The following is a 27,555-nucleotide window of genomic DNA, read 5'->3' on the forward strand; positions in this document are numbered from 1 at the left end:
CATAACGTTTTTGGTGCTGCTGCCAAGAAGCCATCCCTTGGCTTTTTCCATTGTTTTGCCTCTAATCTACGCATAGCCCATTGCCCATTATCTTAATTAATGGTTTTCCATGAAAAAGATATGGATTTAATGGTGATTTGTGTGAGATTTGGTGTAGAATAGCTCTCTTTTTTGTTTTTGAAAAGAATGCTTTTTGCTTGATTTTTAGATTCATTTGTTGTTTTTGTGGTTTTTCATGTTCTTAGGGCTTACACATAGTTTGTATTAGGCTTATTTTGCATCCATTGCATCAAAAAATGCAATAGAATCCAATTCTTAGTGAATGTTAGCTCTCTTTAGTTTAAACATAGAACTAAGATCATTAATTTTAGTTTAATTGTGTGTTTGTTGTTGAAATTGTTTGAATTGGAGTGTTAGCAAGCATTAGGAGTAGCTTAATCTTTCAAAAATATCTTAAAACCATCAGAAAACCCTTGAATTTGACTAATTTCTCTTAATGGACTGTTTTTTGTCATTAAGGGTGATTAATCTTGTTCAAGAGGCTAAAAATTTAGAAAATGTGTTAATTGGGGTCTAAATTGATGAAAAGATGTTTTATGATGGGCTTAAAGAATAACAGCTTACATAACTTGATCATTGTATCCAATCCGAAAACATTCGATCAATGTTGCAAAGAAGCAATACGTTTAGATGACAACATGCTAGAAGATGATCATACTACGAGGTGTTCCTCATCTAAACCACAAGTGAAGTAATGGCAAAAGAAAGATCGATCTCAAAATTGACATTCCCATAATTTTATGCATCCTTGCTTAAAACCTTATAGCCAACATCTCTGAGAGAGGATGAAAACCTTCAAAACTAGACATCCTTGATGCCTTTAAAAGTGAGGAACAAAATGCCTTGTGTTGAATGCAATCACTACGACCATCCCAATCCTCATTGTGCATACAAGACACCTGTTCTTCTATACTACATATATTGTAAAACATTTAACTATGATACTAAAAAATATCCCGCTTCATCCACAATGGACTCAAAACCTCCATCTCCCATGTACCAAATAGAAACAGTCCAAAGGGTAGAAACTACTCAAGAAGCAGCTAATTGAACACTTCGGTGTATCTATTGCCGTGGACCTCACAAGGTAGCAGACTGCACAGTTTGGAATACTTCCATGCCCATAATCACTGACACTTTTGCGACCAATGTGTGAACGATGTGGCATTGATCACATGTTCCAAGATTGCCCAAGATGAGTTGCTTCAATGCAACTTGTCTCACAAAATACAACTCTTAACATCTTAAGTGTACAAAACGGGCAACTGGCCATAGTGCCATTGAATGTGCTTACACATTTACAAGCCAAGGCATGAGAAATAGTCAAAAGGAACACAAAAGACAATACCTCAACATGGGTAGAAGAACATGCTTTAAAATAGACCCCAAAAGAAGGAGCAAAACCTTACAGAAAGGACAACAAACAGTCGAATCCAAGGTCGAATTAAAAAACAGCGAAAAGGAGCCTGTAGAGGACATAAACCCAAAAGGAGACATAAACACAAAAGAGCAAAAAGCTATATATGATGCAGAAGCATCCACCTCAAAAACCACCACACAAACCTCAACACACATATATGCGACACAGGATACAAAAACCCAAAAGAAAATTCGATCTCGTCGCATGGGTAAACATAATGAAAAACTGACAAACCAAAGAAAGTTAGAGAATGAAACAAGTTCTAGTACATTACTAAGTGAGGATGAAACAAGTTCTTACTCGTCGCTCTCAGTGCACCACATAGACCAATCAAGAAACTAGAACCCACCCAACCACCCTGAATGGATAATAATGATCACATGACATATGCGGAATGCAAAATGCAAGCTCAAGAGAGCATGCTTAGCTTGATTGAATGTCTTATAGGGTCACCAGTTGTGATTGAGCCTCATAATGCCAAACCTAAAATAGCAACCAAGATACAAAGCCTAGACGAGTACCGCTTTCCATTTCAAGAGAAAGACATACTCTCTACAGAAGAGTCATTTGAAACAGATTGTACGAACTATACGCTTGAGAAAGCACGTGAGAAATTCGATAATTCCTTTACAAGATTAAAACAGTCTCTTAAAACCTTATTTGGAGGAATGCCCTTCTCTCATGATAAAGCCAGCATCACAGCAGCACTTGCACCTTTAGGGCTCAACCTGAGTTATACAAGGACATAACGAACTCCATAAAAAAGGACTGAGAGGATTCACAAGTTTCCAAACAATAGACCTCATTAAGAATTGTCAGAGGGCCAAGTGTGCCAGTAGGGTACTCTTGAAAAAGCTCAAACCCAAACAGAGGATGAAAGTGAATGGGAGTATGAAACAAAAACTGGATCTGAAGCCAAGTCAATAACCAAAACATCCATGGTTCCTTTGGAAGATTCTATCATGGTATGGTTGGATTTCCCAGGCAATGATGTTAAGCGCAACGCGTATTGATTAGCCCTCGAGCTAGTCATAACAATGTGACAATAGACACTTGGGTGTCATTGGGACAATCTAAACTCATCCCTACAAGCAATAGTCTTGCAAAAGGAGCCAATGGACAAAACATTGAAGTTCTAGGTTACTTTAGATACACTACTCAAACAATCGATATAGCGATATGGAATTTACATTCCATGATGTTACCCTAGATTCCCTTGAGTATGATGTCATCCTTGGTGAAACTTGGATAGGTGAATCGTTGTATTCACTAGATGAATCCATGCAAATAGTCGCCTTGAATACTCCTGCATGCAATGTACAATTGCTATTAGCAACCTTGCAAGAGCTGAAACTACAAACATATCTTGCTAAAAATATCCCTAGGATTTTGGTTGGATTAGAAATTGCAAATAAAATCACCGCAGCTCAAGCACAGCTTTATCCAACACAAGAACACAATCTCATGACCCTCGAGCTATGGGATTTGTTAGATTAACCAACACTCTCGGCACATCCTGAAAGGATTACATTTACACCAGGCTTGACACGATACTAGAGCAGATGGAAGGATGGCAACACATGGTTGGGAAGATGTTTCTTGTCTGGGATGGCAAACATGCCATGTTTGGGGTACTTTGAACATACAATATATATTGAAACTAACCCCCTCACTTGCAAGTTTTTTGTGGTTGAGTATGTGTTGGAAGAAGATTTGATCTTAGGGTATAAATGGACTATTGCTGCCCCCCAAGCACCACTGTGCTTTGCTAGCGATAGTGTCATCATGATGGTCAACGACAAAAAGTTGACAATACCATATTGCAAGGAAGAGGATCCAACTTTAATGGATATCTATGATGCTGAATGCAAAAGGATACATTCCTCTTCCACAAAAGCCCCTCTACACAATGACCTACCATTCTGCATCAACGATCGACTCCGATAAAGCATCTACTCCTTCAACCCCATCCTCACCTACTATGAAGTTCGATGCCAAAACCTCGCAATGAAGTTCCCATAGCCAAACCATCTATCTCTAACAAGGAACTCAAAGGAAAGACCCTGGAGCCTATGTATCTTCATCGACAAACCTCACCAAAGAAGACAACCACATGCTTACAAGCCTCGTTTCATCAACAACCACTCCACAAGAGACTCTAGCCTCATCATCATCAACAACGCCCCATGAGTCTCAAACTTGCAGCCTCAACACCAACCAAAGTCAAGGAGGGCCCCAAACCTTCCACATCAACCCAAAAGAAAACTCCACCAAGACCAGCAAATCACTCAACAACTCTCCTACATTCAGAACCAACACAAGAGCTTGCATGTTCAACCAAACAATCAGCAGTCTCCCCTACTGCCTCGACAACTCTGAGCAACAAATTCCAGAATCAATACCCACATCTGAATGGAGACTTATGAGCACATCAAGGACAAAATAACAATGCTCTTGTCACCCCTTTGGATGTGAGAAACAAGTGCATAAGAAGTGGTTGCTTGCAAGTCATGACCTAGATGACCCCAAAAAAAAAAACTATCGAGGTCAAAACGTACAACTTAACAAGGTCAAAACTTGCAAATTCATGAAATTGTATCTCACAGAATTACAATTCACGGAGTTCCATCTCATAGCTTAAGAACCTACACTTTCAAAATTTAAGCCTCACACGGATTAAGCCATCTCACACATTAACCTTTTCCAATAATCTTCAATAGCCAATATATATCTGTTAGCTTATTGCTTACTATTATTTTGGCTAAATTAATGTAACAGCTGCTCCATGAGTACATATCCATACTCATTCACTGGAGAACATTTGCACCAAAGCCTCACCATCGACATCTTCCAGGTACATCTCTGGATGAGGGAGCCATGGTGAGCAAAAGCCTGGTCAATGGTACAACCCATCACCTAGAATTTTCCTTCAAATTACAAACCTCTCAAAATGACACCACAATCTTCACAACTCAATGATTTTCAATCCCTAGTGAAGATCTCTATATTAGCCTCTCGCAAGTCGACGTAATTCTTTAAATCCTCACCAACAAGTGGCTACTTCAACATAGAGCAGTTCAATAAAAGTCTATATGACTCAATTCTTGTACTTCATGTAAATCTGCTTCATAAGGCAACTTAAATATATATAAAAACATAAAAAGCACATAGGTAAAAAAAGTCAGGAATAGGTCCTACTCAACAACATTTGACAAGAATCCTGCCACACAAAGGGACATCATCAAAGACCAAATTCTTCAAATGATGAATGGCGCTTCAATGAATCAAATGAGAAACTGAGAATCACCATCTCGTTCTTATAATAGTGTCTCTCATTATTAACATCTCTTAGTGTCCCCACTAACAAAAATCACATGTAACCTTGCCGCCGATGATTGCCAAAACAAATTGAGCCCAAAAAAAGGGGCTCAAACAAATATAAAAATACAATCATTCGCAAAAAACCCCACCCTGTTAGGAATTCCCAATTCACCACTAACCTCTTCATTCATTAACTAGCTTTTCTTATTTCTTCCGAAGGAACAAAGACCATTGAACGCCACTCAACATTCAAAGCCATCAACAAAGCTTGTTCATTCTCCCCACACAAAGGTCTTCAACGACGTGATCACATGAGGATGTGATCGCCATCACGAAGGGGGAATGTTAATCCAATTCTAGGATTAACGAGAGCTATTGCCATCATCTTACATCATGGAGCCCTAATAGATACACCAAAGGGTCATACATTCAAGAAATGAAGCAATAGTGTCCAAAACTACAACTTGGACGGGCACCCGTAATGGTGTGATGGAGTATTTATGGCAATTCCCGCTTCAAGAGCATGTGGTAGCAAGTTAGGATGAAGTCCTAAGTGATGTACTTCATGGATATATTATGAGATTAGTCATTGTAATAGCATTAGGCCTCTGATGAGTCTAAAGTGCTCGGCCAATTTAAGTGAGTGTGTGTGAACACTTATGGCCATGTATATAAGTGAATTTCTCTCATAATATAACATACTCTCCCATTGTGCAATTGAGTCTTGATCTTTCTAATCCTCTTGCTAATGCATGCTAGTGAGTGTGTGTGAGTGAAGTGAGGTGAGAGGAGGGACGAGGACCCGTAGTGCAACGTGGCGGTGTGACAACGCTCACGACGATGGGAGATGCGGTGGAATTGCTTCTCAAGGAGTTGTAGAGCTTGGAGACCTCAAGGGTTACAAGCTCGGTCATTGGAAAGATCCTCACGACATGCACTTCACCAGGTAATCTCTTTTTGGATGTGTTTCAAGGAGGGTTAGGGTGAGCCATAAAACAAAGACTTTATGAGATTAGTTGGTAGGAAATTCTTGCGATCTCCTACCTCAAATCAAATTGACTTGAGATCTTATGGTTTTGATTACAGATAAATGATAGATAAACATCCCTAAATGAGGTCTTTTCATCTCATTTTATGGAAGGATGGATTATTTTAGGAACCATGATGTTATTCAATCATAAACACAAACTAAAATCATCAAATAAGACTATTTTACCTCAGTTTAAATACATAACGATGCAATTATTTTTTGTGCCACCTAATAACTAATTTAATAATTATATATTTAAGCACATTTTAGTCCCTAATCGTAACCCTAACCCTAAACCTAAACCTAAACCTAACCCTAATTTTTTTAAATTTAAATATTTAAGTTTCTTAGATTATCTCTCTCTCTCTCTCTCTCTCTCTCTCTCTCTCTCTCTCTCTCTCTCTTCACCATGGAGGCCAAGCTACTATTCCCCCAGCTTACTGATGCTGACATGTGTGTTCCATTGTGCAATGGAAAGGTATTGTTAGCAAGGACTTTTTGATTAAAAAATCTTATCCCAAGGAGTTCAAGTCCGTAGATGCCATCAAGCCTTATTCCACATCAAGATATGGAGGGTAATGACCTCTATATCCTTGAGGGGTTACTTTCTCTCTTGTATGAGATGACATTCACTTCAGAATATCATACACCCATGTGTAGTTAGGTGTCTATGGATCCTAAAAGTCCCTCAGTTTGTTGATGATGCAGTTTCCTTCGGATAGAGGTTCCTCGAGCAGGATCACTTTCTCATCACAATAGTAAGAGCACCATGGATTTCTTGCTTACAATGAACAAGGACAACACTTTGACAAAGCTTGTGCAGCAAATTCAATGAGTTGTACAAGTTGAAGAGAATCCAAGGTTTTATGATGGAGATGTGATATTCGAGTTTCCAAACATAAAGGGATCTAGTTCAACAATGGCAGGGATGGACCACAAGTAGATGGTCATATTTGGACAAAGCCAGCCACTTCAAATGTTTCCTTTCAAGGAGTGTGCAGGATTGGCCATTGTATCGGCATAATGGAGTGACCAAATACAACTTGTCCCTGGTATTTAAACACTGGCATTAGCAATAATAGTTGTTTCAAAGGATGCATGAAGAGGACTTGCATAGTGGGCCTCCCAGCCATACATAATGGGAGATCATTTGCCCACTACTACAAGAATCCAGCTACATGCAAGGGATCATGTGGTTGTTATGTGTATTATGTCATGCCTAGTGATGAGACCCTCACTCGGTTAATGATACATGTGGGCAATCATTCACACACTGTGCAGGAAGGAACATTAAAGAAACTATTAGACAATACAAGAGAAAAGTGGTTAGTGTTGATAGGAATGCCGGTCCAAGAAGGGTGCAAATGTGTGTAGCCAAAGAATTGGTTCTGAAATCATTGGTAAGGGAAGGGGGCCATGCAGAGCAGCTTGGAGAAAAGCAGTTCAGCGATCTGTTTTAGGAGCTTGGACCTCTAGTCGAAAATAATAAGTAAGTATGCATTGAGAATTACTTGAAGAGGTGGTTTTAGCTTATTTAACCAATTGTATAGTGCAGGTTTTGTAGGTCAATATTGCAAGCATGTAAGGGTCCTCCAATCGGGTCTTTTGGCTATGATGATTTATTGCGGTTGAAGAGGGATTGTACCTATGATTTCTTTCATGGAAGCAGATTTCTTTCATGGAAGCAGATTTCTAGGTCAAGGGAGTGAATCTGATTAATGTTTTGTCTTCAAGATGTCAACAAAGGGGCCTGCATCAGGTGTTGATCTTGTAAATAGAATGAGGTGTTCTGGCAATGGTGATCTAAGGAGAGATTGGATAAAATTTGACCACACACATCACATTTTAGATTGGGTGACAATGGCATGCCATGTGTACGATCCGAGGTAGCAAGGAATTCGTTTATGAAAACCCTATAATAGCAATGTACATCATGTCATCACTTTTTTTGTTGTTTTTATGTGCTTACAAGGGCTAGTACTTAAGTGTGTATGGCCAGAAACACCAACACAAGCATAGCTCTTCTCAACACATGGGCTAGTTATAACCTGATGTCATATGAAACATGGGAATCTATGGGTAAACCAGAGTTAGTACAAAACCTAATGCAAAGGGTAAAAATTTCCATGGTAGCATAGCTAACGTTGAAGGATGTTTAAATGTGTAAATTCTTGTCAGCAATAACCTTGTGGCAGGAAAGGCATATGTCATGCTTGTAAGTGTCATAGAAGAGTAGGTATTTTAGACCGCACTCTTAGGGGAGCTCCTCCTCAACCCTCTTAGTGACATGCCAATCCTAGTGGAGAAGAGAGTAGGGGCAAGCCCACACCTTTCCTTGCTCCTCCTTACTTCACATGCACGGGACACATTAAGACTCTACCCAAGAGAAACTTTAAGCATGGAATACAAATATTCTATTGAAATGAGAGAGAGAGAGAGAGGGGGGGGGGAGAGAGAGAGAGAGGATATGCACTTGATGATAGGAAAATCCCACAATACAATCTTATTGATATGAAAAGTAGGGATACAAGCATAAGGATAACAAGGCTTGAGGATGGAGAGGATGACTAGAGTGATAGCCTAAGGACGATGGATAGAGATGAAGTGTAATGGCTCCTATGGATGGATCTATATTCTCTCTTATGTTGGTGCCAAGACTATGACCCTTTTTATAGGCCTCTAAGAGTACAAAGATATTTCATATCATGCGATATTACAAGGTTTGGTGTCCTCTTAGCCTGCCATGTGGTGGGATACTTGGATAGATGAGGATATTTTGATAGATGGAGATACTTTGGATATCCGAGGTGAGTTGGGGTGAGCTAAAATATCTCTCCAAAATGAGCCTCTCCAACGATATGTAGACGGTGTGTAGAGGCTTAGTGAATCCTCATGGATGTTTCTAGAGATGGTGGGTTTCTCCACAAAAGAAAATCTTGAGATAGTACCAAGCTTTGATATTTTGTTTCTTTATTACAAAAAAGGGAAGGCAGACTTTGCATGCCTTATTCCATAAATGGAAAGTTGGAAATTGTTGATGAAGTGGAGACCACCTTTGAATATCTCTTTTGGAGCCTTGTATCCTTGTAGCAAAGTGTACATCCTCACGTGCCTTTATTGGCTTACATATTTTTCAGAAGGTAGGCTAGTGTGGGCCTAAGACTAGTGAGGCTACTTTTAGGAATATATATATATATATATATATATATATATATATATATATATATATACACACACAATCCAAAGATGGTTTTGACTTTTGTAGGTTGATGATAAATTCTCCAAGGAAAGGAAGTAACGATTACATGGAGGGTGGCATGTGTGGGGTTGTTCATGTGGGAGAGAAGCTTGATGAGGGTTTGGGTGAGCATGTGTGTGCGGGATGGCTCGGGGTGGCCCACGTGGGCCCACGTGGAGAGGCTATGCATGAGGGTGTGAGGAGGGAGCTTCAAGCATGCATGTGGGACAAGTGGTAGCCATGTAAACACATGGCATGGGTGGGTCCATGTGGGTGGTCTCAGGGAAAAAGAGGGTGGGAGAGTGGAGATTAATAACGAGAGAGAAGAGAAAAAATTGATATTATATAGCATATATATGTATATATATATGGTGTAGCATAGCTTTATTATCTATTAGGTGGGAACTCTAATAAATACAATAAGGTGTGGTGTAAATAATATATATAGTAGTATCATAGCATAACTAGGATAGGGCATATTAGGTTGGGTGCAAAAGGAAACTTACAGGAAAAATATATCTTAGGTATAAATATATATGAGGAAACAGACTTAGGATTTATTTACTTGTGCAAGTATATATATATAAAGATGAGAGAAAAAATATGGCAAATAGTAGGTGGTAGAAATATGCATACTTATAGTGTAGTTATAGATATGGTACCTAAGGGATTTTGAAAAGGTATAAGGGAGATGGGGGGAAAGATTTTGTGCATTTTTCCCAAGCCCTATGAGAAAAAATTAATGCATGGGGGATTTAAATTTACCCTGTCTCATACTTAGCCCTCCCCCCATAGCTAGAGGCATTTATACCTCTAGCCCAATGGTTAGCTGAAAAGTGCGGTGAGAGAGGAGGCAACATCTCCTTTATCTTTGTTATGGACTTCCTGTTTTTCCTAAAGATTGATGAAGTGAGTAGATGGCTCCTCCTCCTCTACCATTTGCTCTATGCTCTGAAAATTGGGTTTTAGCCACCAGCCCCATTGACCCTAGTTTTGTGCATCTTTCCTGAGAGATCTTGTAGCTGGTAGCTGCCATTATGAAATCTATTCTTGATGATGATAAAGGGGCCCTCCCATCTCTGTTGAAACTTTGCATCATTTCTATTGTCCAATCTACTATCATACCTAAGGACCAACATGCCCTCCTTCACCCCTTGTCCTAGAGTTTCTGGTTAAGTTTGTCCCTCTTCCTGTTGGCTTGTGCTATGTAGTAATCCATGGCTTGCTCTCTATCCAACTCTAGCCTTTGGAGGTCTAGAAGCCTTTGGTTCAATTTTTCACTGGGCTCTATCCTGTTATCCACCATCAATCTCAAGCTGGCTAGTTCTACCTTGATAGGTAGAAGGGCTTCTTGTCCATAGACCAGGTGAAAGGGGGTGAATTGGGGGTGGAGGCTTTAAAAGATGTCATGTAGGCCCATAAAGCCACAGTTAAGTACTTGTCCCCAATCTTTTGGCCGGCTAGCCACCTACTTTGTGATGATCTTACATATCATTCTATTGACCTTCTCCACCAAGACATTACATTGTGGATAGTATGGGCTAGAGTACCTATGGTTGATGTTTAACCTTCTAAGTAAGAGTTCTCCTCATAATCCAGGGCCTCGATCTGATAGTATTTCAAGTGGGGTACCAAATCTACTACATATGTGATTAAATATGAACTTACCCACATCTTTGGCCGTGATTCTTCTGGTGCTTGTTGCCTTTGCCCATCTCATCATGTAGTCTAGTGCCACAATGAAGAGGCCCAATGGCATCAACTCAATATTTGCACCAATGATGGAGATCCCTATGCAAACTAGGCCACACAAATCCTGCTTGAAGTATTTTTTTGCTAGTGATCTCCTAGGCAAAGTGACCCCCACATACCTCATCATGGCAAGATTTTAAAATATGAACTATCTCTTTTGAGGATAGCACCCTTCTCAAGACTAAATCTTTTCCTTTATGGTAAAGGTCCTCCACTATGAATTTATAAGATATGGCTTTCTTTGCCATCCTAAGTTTTTGAACTTGGATAAGTGCTTGGGACACTCACCTATCTGGAGGAAATAGGTTATGTCGTCCTGAAGCTCCTCTTGTCCCCTGGAGTTTTAGTTTGCTGAAATTTGATTGCTCCCACTACCACCACAAAATGGTCATTGGCTAAAGCATTTGCTTCCTTATTTTTCATCCTAGATACATGATGCACTTGTATAGCTTCAAATTTTTGCATCGAACTTTTAATTTGCTTGACCCATGTAAATAGATTAGTATTTTTGCAAGACCAAACTCCTTGTAGCTACTTCACCACTAACATGGCATCTCTTTTAACAATCAACCTCTTAATACCATGCTCCAAGCACCATTCCAACCCAAACTATAGAGTGGCATATTATGCTTCATTATGAAGAAGGGCTGAAAAACATAATTCATGAATCTCTAGAAGGTGGGAGGTGTATTTGTGAGGCCAAAAAGCATTACTTTGTAAGCAAAGCATCCCCATGGAGTGGTGAAGGTGGTTTTGCATTGATCCTCCTCTGCTATCCTAATTTGGAAGTAGCCAAAGTAACCATCACATACTGTGTACCTTTCTTCATGGCCTGCTACTTCATTCAAGATTTCATCTTGGAATGGGAGGGGGAAGTGGTCCCTCTTTGTGGCAGCATTTAAGGGCTTGTAATCTACACAGATCCTCCATTTCCCATTCTTCTTAGGGGTAACAACTACAGGGGAGACCCAATCTGAGTTTTCCATTGGGTAAATAAAACCTGCTTTTTCAAGAGCCTCTTTACCTCCATTAGTAAAGCCTCCCTTTGGACCACTCTTAACCTTCTTAATTTTTGAGCCACAGACTTAGCATCAGGCTTTAGTTCTATATGATGTTTTATGATTTCCACTTCTTTTACCTGGGTGTAGTTGGTGATGAAGAGGTTGGTGTACTTCGTTAGCATGGTGATGTAAGCCGTTTCCTCCTCTAGTGTCAAATCCTTTGCTATCATCTTCTTTATTTGCTTGTCCTCAACCTGTAGAGAATCACCATCCTTTTCTTGGTCTCCCTTTGTTGTGGTGGCCTCCTTCCCTTGAAAGATGAGTCCCATCACCTCCATAGAGGAATCCTCCTCACTGGTACCTGGTCTTGACTTTGTTTTTGAGTAATCATATGGGCTTTCTTCATCCAAGCTAGTTTCATACCTTAGGTCCACTTTCCTTATTTTTTTCATGTCATAGGTGATATTTTTCCTATTGGAACCATTCTCTCCCTCTAGCTTGAGAACTAGTAGACCTGTCCCCCATTTTTTGTCTACCCCCCCAACAGCTATGAGCCAAGGTCTATCTAAAATAATGGGATAGCCCTCCCCTTTTGATGGGATCACATACATGTCTACCTCTACCTCAACACCACAAACAATTAGCTTTACACCCTCGATGACTCCTACGCACTTGATGCATACATTATTGGCTAGTTTACCTTTATAGGGAGATGGAGCATTGACTTCTAACCCTAATCTATGCATGGTTTTCTCTGTCATGACACACATTTGGGCACCCCCATCCACATACACCTTAGGAATCTTATATCCCTTAATCCAAGCACCCACTAGAGGAACAACATCTTCATCACATTAGCTTTAATTAACTTGACTGATTTTGTCTGTTTTCTTCTAGTGCTAACTATCTTTGACCATTGCCTTCTCAGATTAGGTGCTATTTGTAAGAGTTGTGGTCATGTGATGTTGGGATGTTGAGTGCTCACATCAAAGATAAGATTATAGGGCTCGGAAACTTTTCCTAGTACGAAGTCCTCCATATTGATCTTCCTTCTTGGTCTCCGAACATTCTTGCTTGTTTCTTCAGGGTCCTTGCTTTCCCTCCTCTTAGTGTCTGATTCTTCATCTTTGGCCTCTTTTTGAACTTATGCCCTTTTGATTAGCATGGCATCCATCTCTTCTATCATTTCTTCTCCTTCAAGCAAGTCTCCAAGTTCTAACATATTCACTGTCCTCTCTTCTCCTTGTTTTGGTAGAGGTGGAATGTCAGCTCTAGTTGTTGAAAGGGTGGTTGTCGTTGAAGAAGTTGGGGTACTTGGGGAGTTCGAGGAGGACCTGGCTGTTGTCGAGGTTGCACGGGCCTTTGTGGTGGATAAATATCACCTGGGATCCTTCTTGGATATGGGCAATTACACATTCCATGCCCTCTCTCATTGCAATTGTAACAAATATATTCTTGTGCTTGCCTTCTTTGTGCTCGAACTTCCCTAGGCGGCTGTGTCCTAGGTGCTTGGATTAGGTTTATGGTGAGTTGGTCTAGCTGCTCAGTCAGCTTTTGGAGAAGATCTTGTTGTGTAGTGCCTCCCACTTGTGTAGATGGTGCTTTAGGTAGAGGTGGATCTTGAAACTGGCTCTCCCCCATCTCCCCTATTTCTCTTTCTATCTTAAACTTTTGGTTTTGATACCTCAATTTGCGATCTTTACCCCTTGCTATCTCTAATGCAATCTTAAAAGTTGGAGGGAAATTTGACTCTACTTTTCCCTAAGTGGAGGGAAAAGACCCACTGTGAACCTATCCCTCTTGAGGAAATTAGGAGAAACTTCATTCTCCCCTAAGGCAGCAACCCATCTAGCCCATAAATTTTAGAACTTGGCTTCATATGAAGAGAAATCTTGAAGATAGACTTGCCTATGTTGTTGCAATAGCTGTTGCCATATTCCCTCCGGTGTGTCTCCTCTCCCATAATGGTTGATGAAGGCTTGACAGAGAGCATTCCAATCTCGTTTGATGGCAGGGGAAGTGCTCCATACCATAGTCTTGCCTCCTCCTTTAAAACTAAGGGAAAGGCCCTTAGTTTTACTTCGTCTTGGTCTCGCCCCAAGATGAGGTGCACCATCTCCAAGTTATCAAGGAATTCCGATGCATCCTCGCCTAGTTGCCCATGAAATGTGGGGAAAGAGCTTGCCATGGTAGTAGATTTCTTAGAAGAATTTCTTAGAAGAAGGATGAAGAGGAGGGATGTGATCAAGAATATATTCAAGGGATTGACTTATAAGAGAATAAATATGCAAACATCAAATGTAATGTTATAATCTAGAATTGGCAAAATAAAAGGATTTGGAGAAGCATTAATTCCTGCCAAAAGCAGCATTGTGGGCCAAAAAGTAAGGCTATTCTTTGTTGGAAGAATATCTTTGCTAATAATGATATGAATAGAAAGAAGGGAATGAGGTTGGTAGGGTTGATTGGGCCTAGTTTGGCAAATTGGGATTCATGACTAAACTGCATTTGTGGTAGACTTGTAAACTAAAGGTACTATGAGAACTCCTCAGTGGGGGCACCACTTTTATGAAAGAGGATTCTAGAGGGGTGGCCTCTAACACTCTCCTAGATCCCCCAGCTCACAAAACACAAGGAGGAGGGAGGCAAGGTGATGGAAAAGGCTCCAAAGGAAAACTCTCTCGAACCTCACACCAAAACACTCAAGGCCCTGGACCGCACTCTTAGAGGAGCTCCTCCTCAACCCTCTTAGAGGAGCTCCTCCTCAACCCTCTTAGTGACATGCCAAGCCTAGTGGAGAAGAGAGTAGGGGCAAGCCCAAACCTTTCCTTGCTCCTCCTTACTTCACATGCATGGGACACATTAAGACTCTACCCAAGAGAAACTTTAAGCATGGAATACAAATATTCTATTGAAATGAGAGAGAGAGAGAGAGAGAGAGAGAGAGAGAGAGGGGGGGGGGAGAGGGGGAGAGAGAGAGGATATGCACTTGATGATAGGAAAAGCCCACAATACAAATGAAAAGTAGGGATACAAGCATAAGGATAACAAGGCTTGAGGATGGAGAGGATGACTAGAGTGATAGCCTAAGGATGATGGATAGAGATGAAGGGTAATGGCTAGAGTGATAGCCTAAGGATGATGGATAGAGATGAAGGGTAATGGCTCCTATGGATGGATCTATATTCTCTCTTATTTTGGTGCCAAGACTATGACCCTTTTTATAGGCCTCTAAGAGTACAAAGATATTTCATATCATGCGATATTACAAGGTTTGGTGTCCTCTTCGCCTGCCATGTGGCGGGATACTTGGATAGATGAGGATATTTTGATAGATGGAGATACTTTGGATATCTGAGGTTAGTTGGGGTTACATGAGCTAAAATATCTCTCCAAAATGAGCCTCTCCAACGATATGTAGATGGTGTGTAGAGGCTTAGTGAATCCTCATGGATGTTTCTATTAGAGATGGTGGGTTTCTCTACAAAAGAAAATCTTGAGATAGTACCAAGCTTTGATATTTTGTTTCTTTATTACAAAAAAGGGAAGGCAGACTTTGCATGCCTTATTCCATAAATGGAAGGTTGGAAATTGTTGATGAAGTGGAGACCACCTTTGAATATCTCTTTTGGAGCCTTGTATCCTTGTAGCAAAGTGTGCATCCTCACATGCCTTTATTGGCTTACATATTTTTCAAAAGGTAAGCCTAGTGTGGGCCTAAGACTAGTGAGGCTACTTTTAGGAATATATATATATATATATACAATCCAAAGATGGTTTTGACTTTTGTAGGTTGATGATAAATTCTCCAAAAAAAGGAAATGAATTAACGATTACATGGAGGGTGGCATGTGTGGGGTTGTTCATGTGGGAGAGAAGCTTGATGAGGGTTTGGGCGAGCATGTGTGTGCGGGATGTCTCAGGGTGGCCCACGTGGGCCCGGGTGGAAAGGCTATGCATGAGGGTGTGAGGAGGAAGCTTCCAGCATGCGTGTGGGACAAGTGGGAGCCATGTAAACTGTAAGATCCCTGTTCCCACCGAGCAACGGATTCGGGGTATTGGCAGCGGAAGTAGCGCTTCTCGCGCGGGACAGGGGTCCCACACTCGGGGCCTCGCCCACGGATATCCGGATAAGAGACTAATCCGTCGGTTGTTCCAAAACCGAACCCGGAAAAACTTCCTTTACCGGAAAGCACGGGCGATTCCACCAGGATAACTTTTTACTCTAACGTAGTCAAGATCATTTCTGATCGAGATGATCCGATTACATCTATAAGATACTTAGTCAGTTCAAGGAAGAAACTTGCACTTGGATCATTGGGATCAACGCTTTTTTCCTCGTTCAAGAGGCACAGCCGTTGATTCCTATCCATAGAACAGTTTCTGTCCGGGATTTTTTTTTTTTTTCTATCGTAAAAACAAAAGTTTGAGTCTCGATTTACGGATCCATCAGTCCAGCCTAACCCCATCCAATCCCATGGGTTAGCCAACCGCCCAACCACTGTAGTGATGGGATCCAATTAAAAATTTGGTTAGGTTTTGTCCCGGGTACCAGGGAAAAGAGTTCCAAGGCCCCCTAGCCGGAGGTTCATGCAAAATAAAACTAGTCACACCACTCACACACCCAATATGAAATTGCCTTTTTCAATCAGATTCAACCAGTTTAAAACAATCCTTTAATAAAACCATAGTATCACTGATCACAATCTTCCAATTTATCCCATTGATTCTTAATTTTCCATCATTCCTTCATCAGAGTATATATGGCATCATTGGCAACTAGAACGCTCAGGGGCCGTTTCGATAGTTCCTAGCCTTTAATAATTTTCCATCATTCCTTCATCAGAGTATATATGGCATCATTGGCAACTAGAACGCTCAGGGGCCGTTTCAATAGTTCCTAGCCTTTAATACTTGGCAATATAATCACTTATCAAGATGGACTCTCGTTGAAGATCAGCAAGATCAACCAACAGATCCATATAAGGGGCCATGGACTCATCCATTGAAGACCAGCAAGGTCAATCAACCAGATCCATGCCCGATTCAGAAAACAACTCCAACTCTGTTCCAATATCTTCCTCGACGCACGCGTGGGTATCCTAGGCGACCCAGAGCCCGAGCACCGTATGGTCAGCACCCTCTAGGATCCTTCGCAGGTAACCTAGCGCTTCACGCATAGGCCGCTTCCTTGGCCCCTCATCCACCGTACCGGAAGCTCACCATTTTAATCGCACCGAGGCTGGTCAAGACCTCGGCCGACCTTGCTACGCGAGACGTCCTTCATTGACTCCCCGTCAGCAGTTGCAACTTTCTCATCACGACCTTAATCACAAGACGGTCAAAATGCTCCCCCCAGCATTCTTGACATAAAACAATCATTTACAAACAGCATTTACAAACAGCATTTACAAACAGTTTACAATACAATTTCTATTTTAACTTTCATTTTTTCCACATTATCCCTCCTCAATCTACATTACTTTTTCCATATTCCATTTATATGTATACTCATCCCATCACATCATTTCCATCTCATCACTTCAGATTCCCTCACATCTCAATCTTATATTCACACCCATACATCCACAACTATATGCGTACATTCACATCTACATGCATACAACTACATCCCTATGCATACATCCACATCCACATTCACATTCACCTCCATACATCTACATCTACATGCATACATCCACTCCACATTCACATCCACATCTATACATCTACATCTACATGCATACATCCACATCTCCATTCACATCTACATCTATACATCTACATCTACATGCATACATCCACATCTCCATTCCCATCTACATCTATACATCTACATCTACATGTATACATCCACATCTCTATTCACATCTACATCTATACATCTACATCTACATATATACATCCACATCTCCATTCTCATCTACATCTATACATCTACATCTTCATGCATCCACCCACCTCCACATCCACATCTACATCTATACATCTACATCTACATGTATACATCCACATCTCCATTCTCACCTACACCTATACATCTACATCTACATGCATCCACCCACCTCCACATCCACATCTACATCTAAACATCTACATCTACATGCAACATCCACATCTCCATGCATGATAAAATTCTTTTAATTAATCTAGGATGATAGTTCCTAGAATATGGTAGAAAGTCCTCTTTTTATGCTTTGAATGAATTTATTTTATGCGTAATTTCTATAAAAATTTTGCCATAGCTCCGCTACTATGACTGATAAATCTCAATTTTTTTTCTAAGGGATAAAGCTCATTATTAAAGAAATAATTAGAATGGTCTCTAATTGGATCATCAATCCATAATGCTCTCTAATTGGATCATTAAGAAAACAATTAGAATGGTCTCTAATTGGATCATCAATCCATAATGGTCTCTAATTGGATCATTAAGAAAACAATTAGAATGGTCTCTAATTGGGTCATCAATCCATAATGGATTGAATCATCAATGTGCATAAACTAAAAGCATAGCAAAAAGCCATTAATTTGGCCTCAAGAATAGCTTAATCTTGGATTAAGGAAAAGCTTTATGAAAAGCTTCATTTGGATTGAGAATGGGTCATGAGTATGACCATTTCTTGAGTGAGAGAGAGAAATTATAAAAACCATTAGAATTTAAATATAAGTGGAAATTAACTTCTATAGCATTTATTAAATTATGTAACTCTTCACTACTATTCACCAATTAACTTCATTAGCATTTAAAAAAAACCATACCAATTAAACTTCTCAAGCTTGAGAGGGGTTGAGAAGAGAGAATCATTGAGAAATCATAGAAAAGATCGAAATTCAATATACTTACCTTATGATTTGCTTGATTCTTTATTCACGGTAGAGGCCCCCAACCAATCAATTGGTTTAGTATGTTGATGGAGCCACCAATGGAGATTGAAGAAAGAGAGAGGTATCAAAAACTAGTGAATTATTAAAGAATTCACAGTTCTTGGCTTAGGTAGAGTAGAGTAACAAGGCATAAGACACTATATATTTTAGCTTAGGTGGAGTAGAGTAACAAAGCATAAGACTCTATCTAATTTGGCTTAGGTGGAGTAGAGTAACAAAGCATAAGAGACTATATATTTTGGCTTAGGTGGAGTAGAGTAACAAAGCATAAGAGACTATATATTTTGGCTTAGGTGGAGTAGAGTAACAAAGCATAAGAGACTATCTTTTTTTCAACAAGGGGAGGCTTCTATTTATAGGAAAATTTGAGCTCCTAACCAAACAAACTGATTCTAGAATTTTCTAAGTCAGTTTGGTCACTTTTTGACCATTTTTAGGTCAGTTAAGCTAACTTTCTGGAACTAGACTTGAATGAGGAGAGAGGAGAGATGAAATATCTCAATTTTTATGAGTTTAAAACTCATTCAAGCATGTGAAATATGCACCTCCTTTAAAGAATTCCCCTTCCTTACGTATGTGTCAAAATTGTATTGCTCATAGTTTTTTACTAATAAACCTTGTACATTTTCAACTCTTCATCTTATGTGAAATATGCACCTCCTTTAAAGAACTCCTCTTCCTTACATATGTGTCATAGTTTTTTTACTAATAAGCCTTGTACATTTTCAACTCTTCATCTTATGTGAAATATGCACCTCCTTTAAAGAACTCCCCTTCCTTACATATGTGTTTATTTACTAATAAACCTTGTACATTTTCAACTCTTCATCTTATGTGAAATATGCACCTCCTTTAAAGAACTCCTCTTCCTTACATATGAGTTTATTTACTAATAAACCTTGTACATTTTCAACTCTTCATCTTATGTGAGCATTTACTCATTTTTGGGTATCTTCTTTTACAATTTGGATTTATCTCCTCCCTACACATGGATTGATGCTATTGGCCCATAGAAACCTTAATTGGACCATAGTCTAAAGATTTCTGAAAATCTAGGCCCTTAGACTAAGGTTCTTTATACCTATTTCCAATTAATTCCAATTGCACATTGGAAATTTCTTTTTGAATTTCTGTTTCAGGGGAACTTATTTTAATAAGATGAGTTATTTTTCTATCCAAAAATATTCATAATCTGAATATTCTCTCTCTAGAATATTTTCTCTCTCTAGGTTAAAACAGTTAGAAACAAGGTCTTTATATTTCTGAAGAGGGATTGATTACGGGGGAAGATACTAGACATCAAAAAGGGGGTTGGGGGAGGAATCTTACATTCTACCCCACTTAAAAAACGCGAGATGTCCTCATCTCGCAGCTTGGAATAATTTCGCAAGATGCACGAATATGAGACTTAGAGAAAATTTTTAATCACGATTAACCACCAAGAAAAGTCTTAAAGAGAGCAAGATTCAAAATAAGAACAAGATTTAAACTTTATTCATTCACGGGACTTATACAGTAAAGATAGAAGAACTCTTTACACTTCCATAAGCCCATCCATCATATGGTCACAAAAGCAGTCCTCACAAGCTGCATAAGTATAGGGTAATTCATCTATGGGAATGATTCTGCTGGTTATTGCCGCACCTATCTCAGTGGTATGAGGTGATCTAACAAAAGGACCTCTGAGAGGCAAGCCAAAAACGGGGTAAAGGCATATCTTCTCATGAGGAAGAAAACATGCCAGTAAAAAGACCCGCTCAGAAAACCCAAGATGCCTTGATCTCATGACACAGTAGTATCGGGGACCCAAACCCAAAGCTTCAATAACCATGGCCAAGCGGACATTGTTACGAAAGTGCTGCTGACCCCAGGGTGTTACCCTAGTTATGTTTTGATAGGTCCGCCATTTGGTCTGCGCTACAGAAGTTCCTAGGTGAGGAAAAAGTGAGCGCTCATACTGTTCTATAAAGTCTTTCTTCACAGACTCTCTTGCGTCTTGAAGGTGAGAAATCATCAGGGATAAAACTAATTCCTGTTGCCAAGCCATGAAGGAGATTAAGAAAGAAAGGAGATTGATGGGAGTAAGATTACTGTGAGCGACAAGTAAAAGTTACGACTTATATAAAGGAAGGAGCTAGCGTAACCTAGAAGCCAACGGTAACTTGCCACTGAAGTTTTACCGTCTTTCCATGATTTGTGTTTGACACATTTCTCTATAGAAGGCATTAAGAATTTTGAGATGAGGAGATAAAAGAAACTTGTAGGCTAAGTCACCTACTTTCATTGAATTCAGATATAAGGATCACAATATCTGGGGGATAACTTCTTATACTCCCCAAGAGATAAAGAACTTCTTTTGGGCCATACTCGAATGAAAACCAAAACCTTGGTATCCAAAACACCGATTCTCACTTCTAAACTCATTGTTCTAAATCCTTAAATTAGGCGTGACTCCTGAGAAGTATTTTAGGAAAAGGGTATTCCTTTTTTAAACAGAAACTTTCTTTTATTTTAGAGAGGGAATAATTATAAGATCCGAAAGGGAGATTCTTACTCCTATATACCTCGAAGGCTGGGGAGGAATCTTACATCCTACCCCACTTAAAAAGTGCGAGATGTCCTCATCTCGCAAGGTAGAGGACATCTCTTTTTCTTAAGATCCAATTTTATTCTAGGGTTCCTTATATTCTGGTCAACCCATCAGAACACTGGGATAAATATCCCTTATATAGAACTCATCATTAAATAACAATTCATTCAGATCATGTCATTCATATCTTTAACATGATAATGGTCCATTAGACCGAAAAGTTTCCTTCGGAACATTCCTCCACGGAAATTTCAGTCAAGCGAGTTCTCAATTTGACATCCCTTAACTTGATCTACCGGTCAAGTATTAATAGCAGCAATCTGACAGCACAACCCACTAATCTCATAGTGATTTGCTGAATTCATTATCATCATTCTAGTTATGAATATCATCACAGGGACTCGTCCCATTCCCCCTCATTGTGGTTTCATTATATTTCAACTAATTTTTAAAAATCAACATTTTTCAATCAGCATTTTCAATCAGAATCCAAATCAATTCATTCATTCTCAAACAGAATTAAAAATCATATCAATCACATTCGAAATCATCATCTATATAGCATTAACGCTTATAATTTCAAGTCTTAGATTTACTCGTATATACTATCAGTAAAGAGCTGCAGTATACTCTCGGTATATACGGGTAGTCACGGCCCTTGGAATTATAAGGTAAATACTATCATGTCTAGGCCTCAAGCAAGTCAGGGATTCTATATAATTGCGGTACTTCCATCTGAAGGACCAATTACCAATTTATGAATTTCAGTTTGAATATCAAATTGTATGAATTATCTCACACAATTATAACCTTCTTGTGTTTCTTGATAAATTTTTGATATATTTGTCTTCTCAGTTGATCTTTATTAACCAAATGCTCTGATACCAACTGTAAGATCCCTGTTCCCACCGAGCAACGGATTCGGGGTATTGGCAGCGGAAGTAGCGCTTCTCGCGCGGGACAGGGGTCCCACACTCGGGGCCTCGCCCACGGATATCCGGATAAGAGACTAATCCGTCGGTTGTTCCAAAACCGAACCCGGAAAAACTTCCTTTACCGGAAAGCACGGGCGATTCCACCAGGATAACTTTTTACTCTAACGTAGTCAAGATCATTTCTGATCGAGATGATCCGATTACATCTATAAGATACTTAGTCAGTTCAAGGAAGAAACTTGCACTTGGATCATTGGGATCAACGCTTTTTTCCTCGTTCAAGAGACACAGCCGTTGATTCCTATCCATAGAACAGTTTCTGTCCGGGATTTTTTTTTTTTTTTCTATCGTAAAAACAAAAGTTTGAGTCTCGATTTACGGATCCATCAGTCCAGCCTAACCCCATCCAATCCCATGGGTTAGCCAACCGCCCAACCACTGTAGTGATGGGATCCAATTAAAAATTTGGTTAGGTTTTGTCCCGGGTACCAGGGAAAAGAGTTCCAAGGCCCCCTAGCCGGAGGTTCATGCAAAATAAAACTAGTCACACCACTCACACACCCAATATGAAATTGCCTTTTTCAATCAGATTCAACCAGTTTAAAACAATCCTTTAATAAAACCATAGTATCACTGATCACAATCTTCCAATTTATCCCATTGATTCTTAATTTTCCATCATTCCTTCATCAGAGTATATATGGCATCATTGGCAACTAGAACGCTCAGGGGCCGTTTCGATAGTTCCTAGCCTTTAATAATTTTCCATCATTCCTTCATCAGAGTATATATGGCATCATTGGCAACTAGAACGCTCAGGGGCCGTTTCAATAGTTCCTAGCCTTTAATACTTGGCAATATAATCACTTATCAAGATGGACTCTCGTTGAAGATCAGCAAGATCAACCAACAGATCCATATAAGGGGCCATGGACTCATCCATTGAAGACCAGCAAGGTCAATCAACCAGATCCATGCCCGATTCAGAAAACAACTCCAACTCTGTTCCAATATCTTCCTCGACGCACGCGTGGGTATCCTAGGCGACCCAGAGCCCGAGCACCGTATGGTCAGCACCCTCTAGGATCCTTCGCAGGTAACCTAGCGCTTCACGCATAGGCCGCTTCCTTGGCCCCTCATCCACCGTACCGGAAGCTCACCATTTTAATCGCACCGAGGCTGGTCAAGACCTCGGCCGACCTTGCTACGCGAGACGTCCTTCATTGACTCCCCGTCAGCAGTTGCAACTTTCTCATCACGACCTTAATCACAAGACGGTCAAAATGCTCCCCCCAGCATTCTTGACATAAAACAATCATTTACAAACAGCATTTACAAACAGCATTTACAAACAGTTTACAATACAATTTCTATTTTAACTTTCATTTTTTCCACATTATCCCTCCTCAATCTACATTACTTTTTCCATATTCCATTTATATGTATACTCATCCCATCACATCATTTCCATCTCATCACTTCAGATTCCCTCACATCTCAATCTTATATTCACACCCATACATCCACAACTATATGCGTACATTCACATCTACATGCATACAACTACATCCCTATGCATACATCCACATCCACATTCACATTCACCTCCATACATCTACATCTACATGCATACATCCACTCCACATTCACATCCACATCTATACATCTACATCTACATGCATACATCCACATCTCCATTCACATCTACATCTATACATCTACATCTACATGCATACATCCACATCTCCATTCCCATCTACATCTATACATCTACATCTACATGTATACATCCACATCTCTATTCACATCTACATCTATACATCTACATCTACATATATACATCCACATCTCCATTCTCATCTACATCTATACATCTACATCTTCATGCATCCACCCACCTCCACATCCACATCTACATCTATACATCTACATCTACATGTATACATCCACATCTCCATTCTCACCTACACCTATACATCTACATCTACATGCATCCACCCACCTCCACATCCACATCTACATCTAAACATCTACATCTACATGCAACATCCACATCTCCATGCATGATAAAATTCTTTTAATTAATCTAGGATGATAGTTCCTAGAATATGGTAGAAAGTCCTCTTTTTATGCTTTGAATGAATTTATTTTATGCGTAATTTCTATAAAAATTTTGCCATAGCTCCGCTACTATGACTGATAAATCTCAATTTTTTTTCTAAGGGATAAAGCTCATTATTAAAGAAATAATTAGAATGGTCTCTAATTGGATCATCAATCCATAATGGTCTCTAATTGGATCATTAAGAAAACAATTAGAATGGTCTCTAATTGGATCATCAATCCATAATGGTCTCTAATTGGATCATTAAGAAAACAATTAGAATGGTCTCTAATTGGGGCATCAATCCATAATGGATTGAATCATCAATGTGCATAAACTAAAAGCATAGCAAAAAGCCATTAATTTGGCCTCAAGAATAGCTTAATCTTGGATTAAGGAAAAGCTTTATGAAAAGCTTCATTTGGATTGAGAATGGGTCATGAGTATGACCATTTCTTGAGTGAGAGAGAGAAATTATAAAAACCATTAGAATTTAAATATAAGTGGAAATTAACTTCTATAGCATTTATTAAATTATGTAACTCTTCACTACTATTCACCAATTAACTTCATTAGCATTTAAAAAAAACCATACCAATTAAACTTCTCAAGCTTGAGAGGGGTTGAGAAGAGAGAATCATTGAGAAATCATAGAAAAGATCGAAATTCAATATACTTACCTTATGATTTGCTTGATTCTTTATTCACGGTAGAGGCCCCCAACCAATCAATTGGTTTAGTATGTTGATGGAGCCACCAATGGAGATTGAAGAAAGAGAGAGGTATCAAAAACTAGTGAATTATTAAAGAATTCACAGTTCTTGGCTTAGGTAGAGTAGAGTAACAAGGCATAAGACACTATATATTTTAGCTTAGGTGGAGTAGAGTAACAAAGCATAAGACTCTATCTAATTTGGCTTAGGGGAGTAGAGTAACAAAGCATAAGAGACTATATATTTTGGCTTAGGTGGAGTAGAGTAACAAAGCATAAGAGACTATATATTTTGGCTTAGGTGGAGTAGAGTAACAAAGCATAAGAGACTATCTTTTTTTCAACAAGGGGAGGCTTCTATTTATAGGAAAATTTGAGCTCCTAACCAAACAAACTGATTCTAGAATTTTCTAAGTCAGTTTGGTCACTTTTTGACCATTTTTAGGTCAGTTAAGCTAACTTTCTGGAACTAGACTTGAATGAGGAGAGAGGAGAGATGAAATATCTCAATTTTTATGAGTTTAAAACTCATTCAAGCATGTGAAATATGCACCTCCTTTAAAGAATTCCCCTTCCTTACGTATGTGTCAAAATTGTATTGCTCATAGTTTTTTACTAATAAACCTTGTACATTTTCAACTCTTCATCTTATGTGAAATATGCACCTCCTTTAAAGAACTCCTCTTCCTTACATATGTGTCATAGTTTTTTTACTAATAAGCCTTGTACATTTTCAACTCTTCATCTTATGTGAAATATGCACCTCCTTTAAAGAACTCCCCTTCCTTACATATGTGTTTATTTACTAATAAACCTTGTACATTTTCAACTCTTCATCTTATGTGAAATATGCACCTCCTTTAAAGAACTCCTCTTCCTTACATATGAGTTTATTTACTAATAAACCTTGTACATTTTCAACTCTTCATCTTATGTGAGCATTTACTCATTTTTGGGTATCTTCTTTTACAATTTGGATTTATCTCCTCCCTACACATGGATTGATGCTATTGGCCCATAGAAACCTTAATTGGACCATAGTCTAAAGATTTCTGAAAATCTAGGCCCTTAGACTAAGGTTCTTTATACCTATTTCCAATTAATTCCAATTGCACATTGGAAATTTCTTTTTGAATTTCTGTTTCAGGGGAACTTATTTTAATAAGATGAGTTATTTTTCTATCCAAAAATATTCATAATCTGAATATTCTCTCTCTAGAATATTTTCTCTCTCTAGGTTAAAACAGTTAGAAACAAGGTCTTTATATTTCTGAAGAGGGATTGATTACGGGGGAAGATACTAGACATCAAAAAGGGGGTTGGGGGAGGAATCTTACATAAACACATGGGCATGGGTGCGCCCATGTGGGCCCTACAAGGTGGTGTTGGGGAAAAAGAGGGTGGGAGAGTGGAGATTGATAACGAGGGAGAAGATAAAAAATTGATATTATATAGCGCATATATATATATATATATATATGGTGTAGCATAGCTTTTGTATCTATTAGGTGGGAACTCTAATAAATACAATAAGGTGGTGTAAATAATATATATAGTAGTATCATAGCATATCTAGGATAGGGCATAGTAGGTTGGGTGCAAAAGGAGACTTTTAGAAAAAACATATCTTAGGTATAAATAGATATGAGGAAATAGACTTAGGATTTATTTACTTGTGCAAGTATATATATATAAATAAAGATGAGAGAAAAAATATATATGGCAAATAGTAGGTGGTAGAAATATGCATACTTATAGTGTAGCTACAAATATAGTACCTAAAGGATTTTGAAAATGTAGAAGGAAGATGGGGGGCAAGATTTTATGCATTTCTCCCAAGCCCTATGAGAAAAAATTAATGCATGGGGGATTTCAATTTACCCTATCTCACTAGGAAAAAGCAATGGGCTTCGGTTTTTGAAGGCACAATTTTACTATGAAGGGAACAAAGAGGTTTAGCTACCAAAGAATGAGGAGGAGAACTATGTAGTTCACGATTAGAAAGAAAAATGCCACCCTATGGCTACAAAGGAAAAACAAACTAGCTAAACCAAGCCAAAGTTGTTCGGTACCAAGGGTTATGCTAATAGAGGAAGGATACTACCAAGGTGACACAAACATTTGGATACCTAAAAGAGCGTAGAAGCCAAAAAATATTAAAGAACTAGTAAGGATTTAGCAACAACAAAACATACAAGTCAAGCCCGCTAAAGAGAAAGTGACCATTGAAAGAAAACATAAATTCATTTGAAAAAGAAAACTACAAGTGATATCTTATTCCAATAATAAAAAGAAAGAAATAGCCCCAAAGGAACTTGATGAACCAGAACCACCAAAAATGAGCATCATCACAATGACAAGGGTACAAGGAACAAAATAGGGGCTAATCTTTGCCAATTGGCTATTTTTGAGGTTTTTTTGCAACAAAATCACCCACCCAAATTTCGGCTACTTTAAAGGGTTTTAGAAAATATTTGCCCAATTTTGGATATTTTAGGGCTTTT

The sequence above is a fragment of the Cibotium barometz genome, chromosome 34 (assembly GCF_041138505.1).
Source record: "Cibotium barometz isolate CiBa-2024 chromosome 34, ASM4113850v1, whole genome shotgun sequence".
Lineage (NCBI taxonomy): Eukaryota > Viridiplantae > Streptophyta > Polypodiopsida > Cyatheales > Cibotiaceae > Cibotium > Cibotium barometz.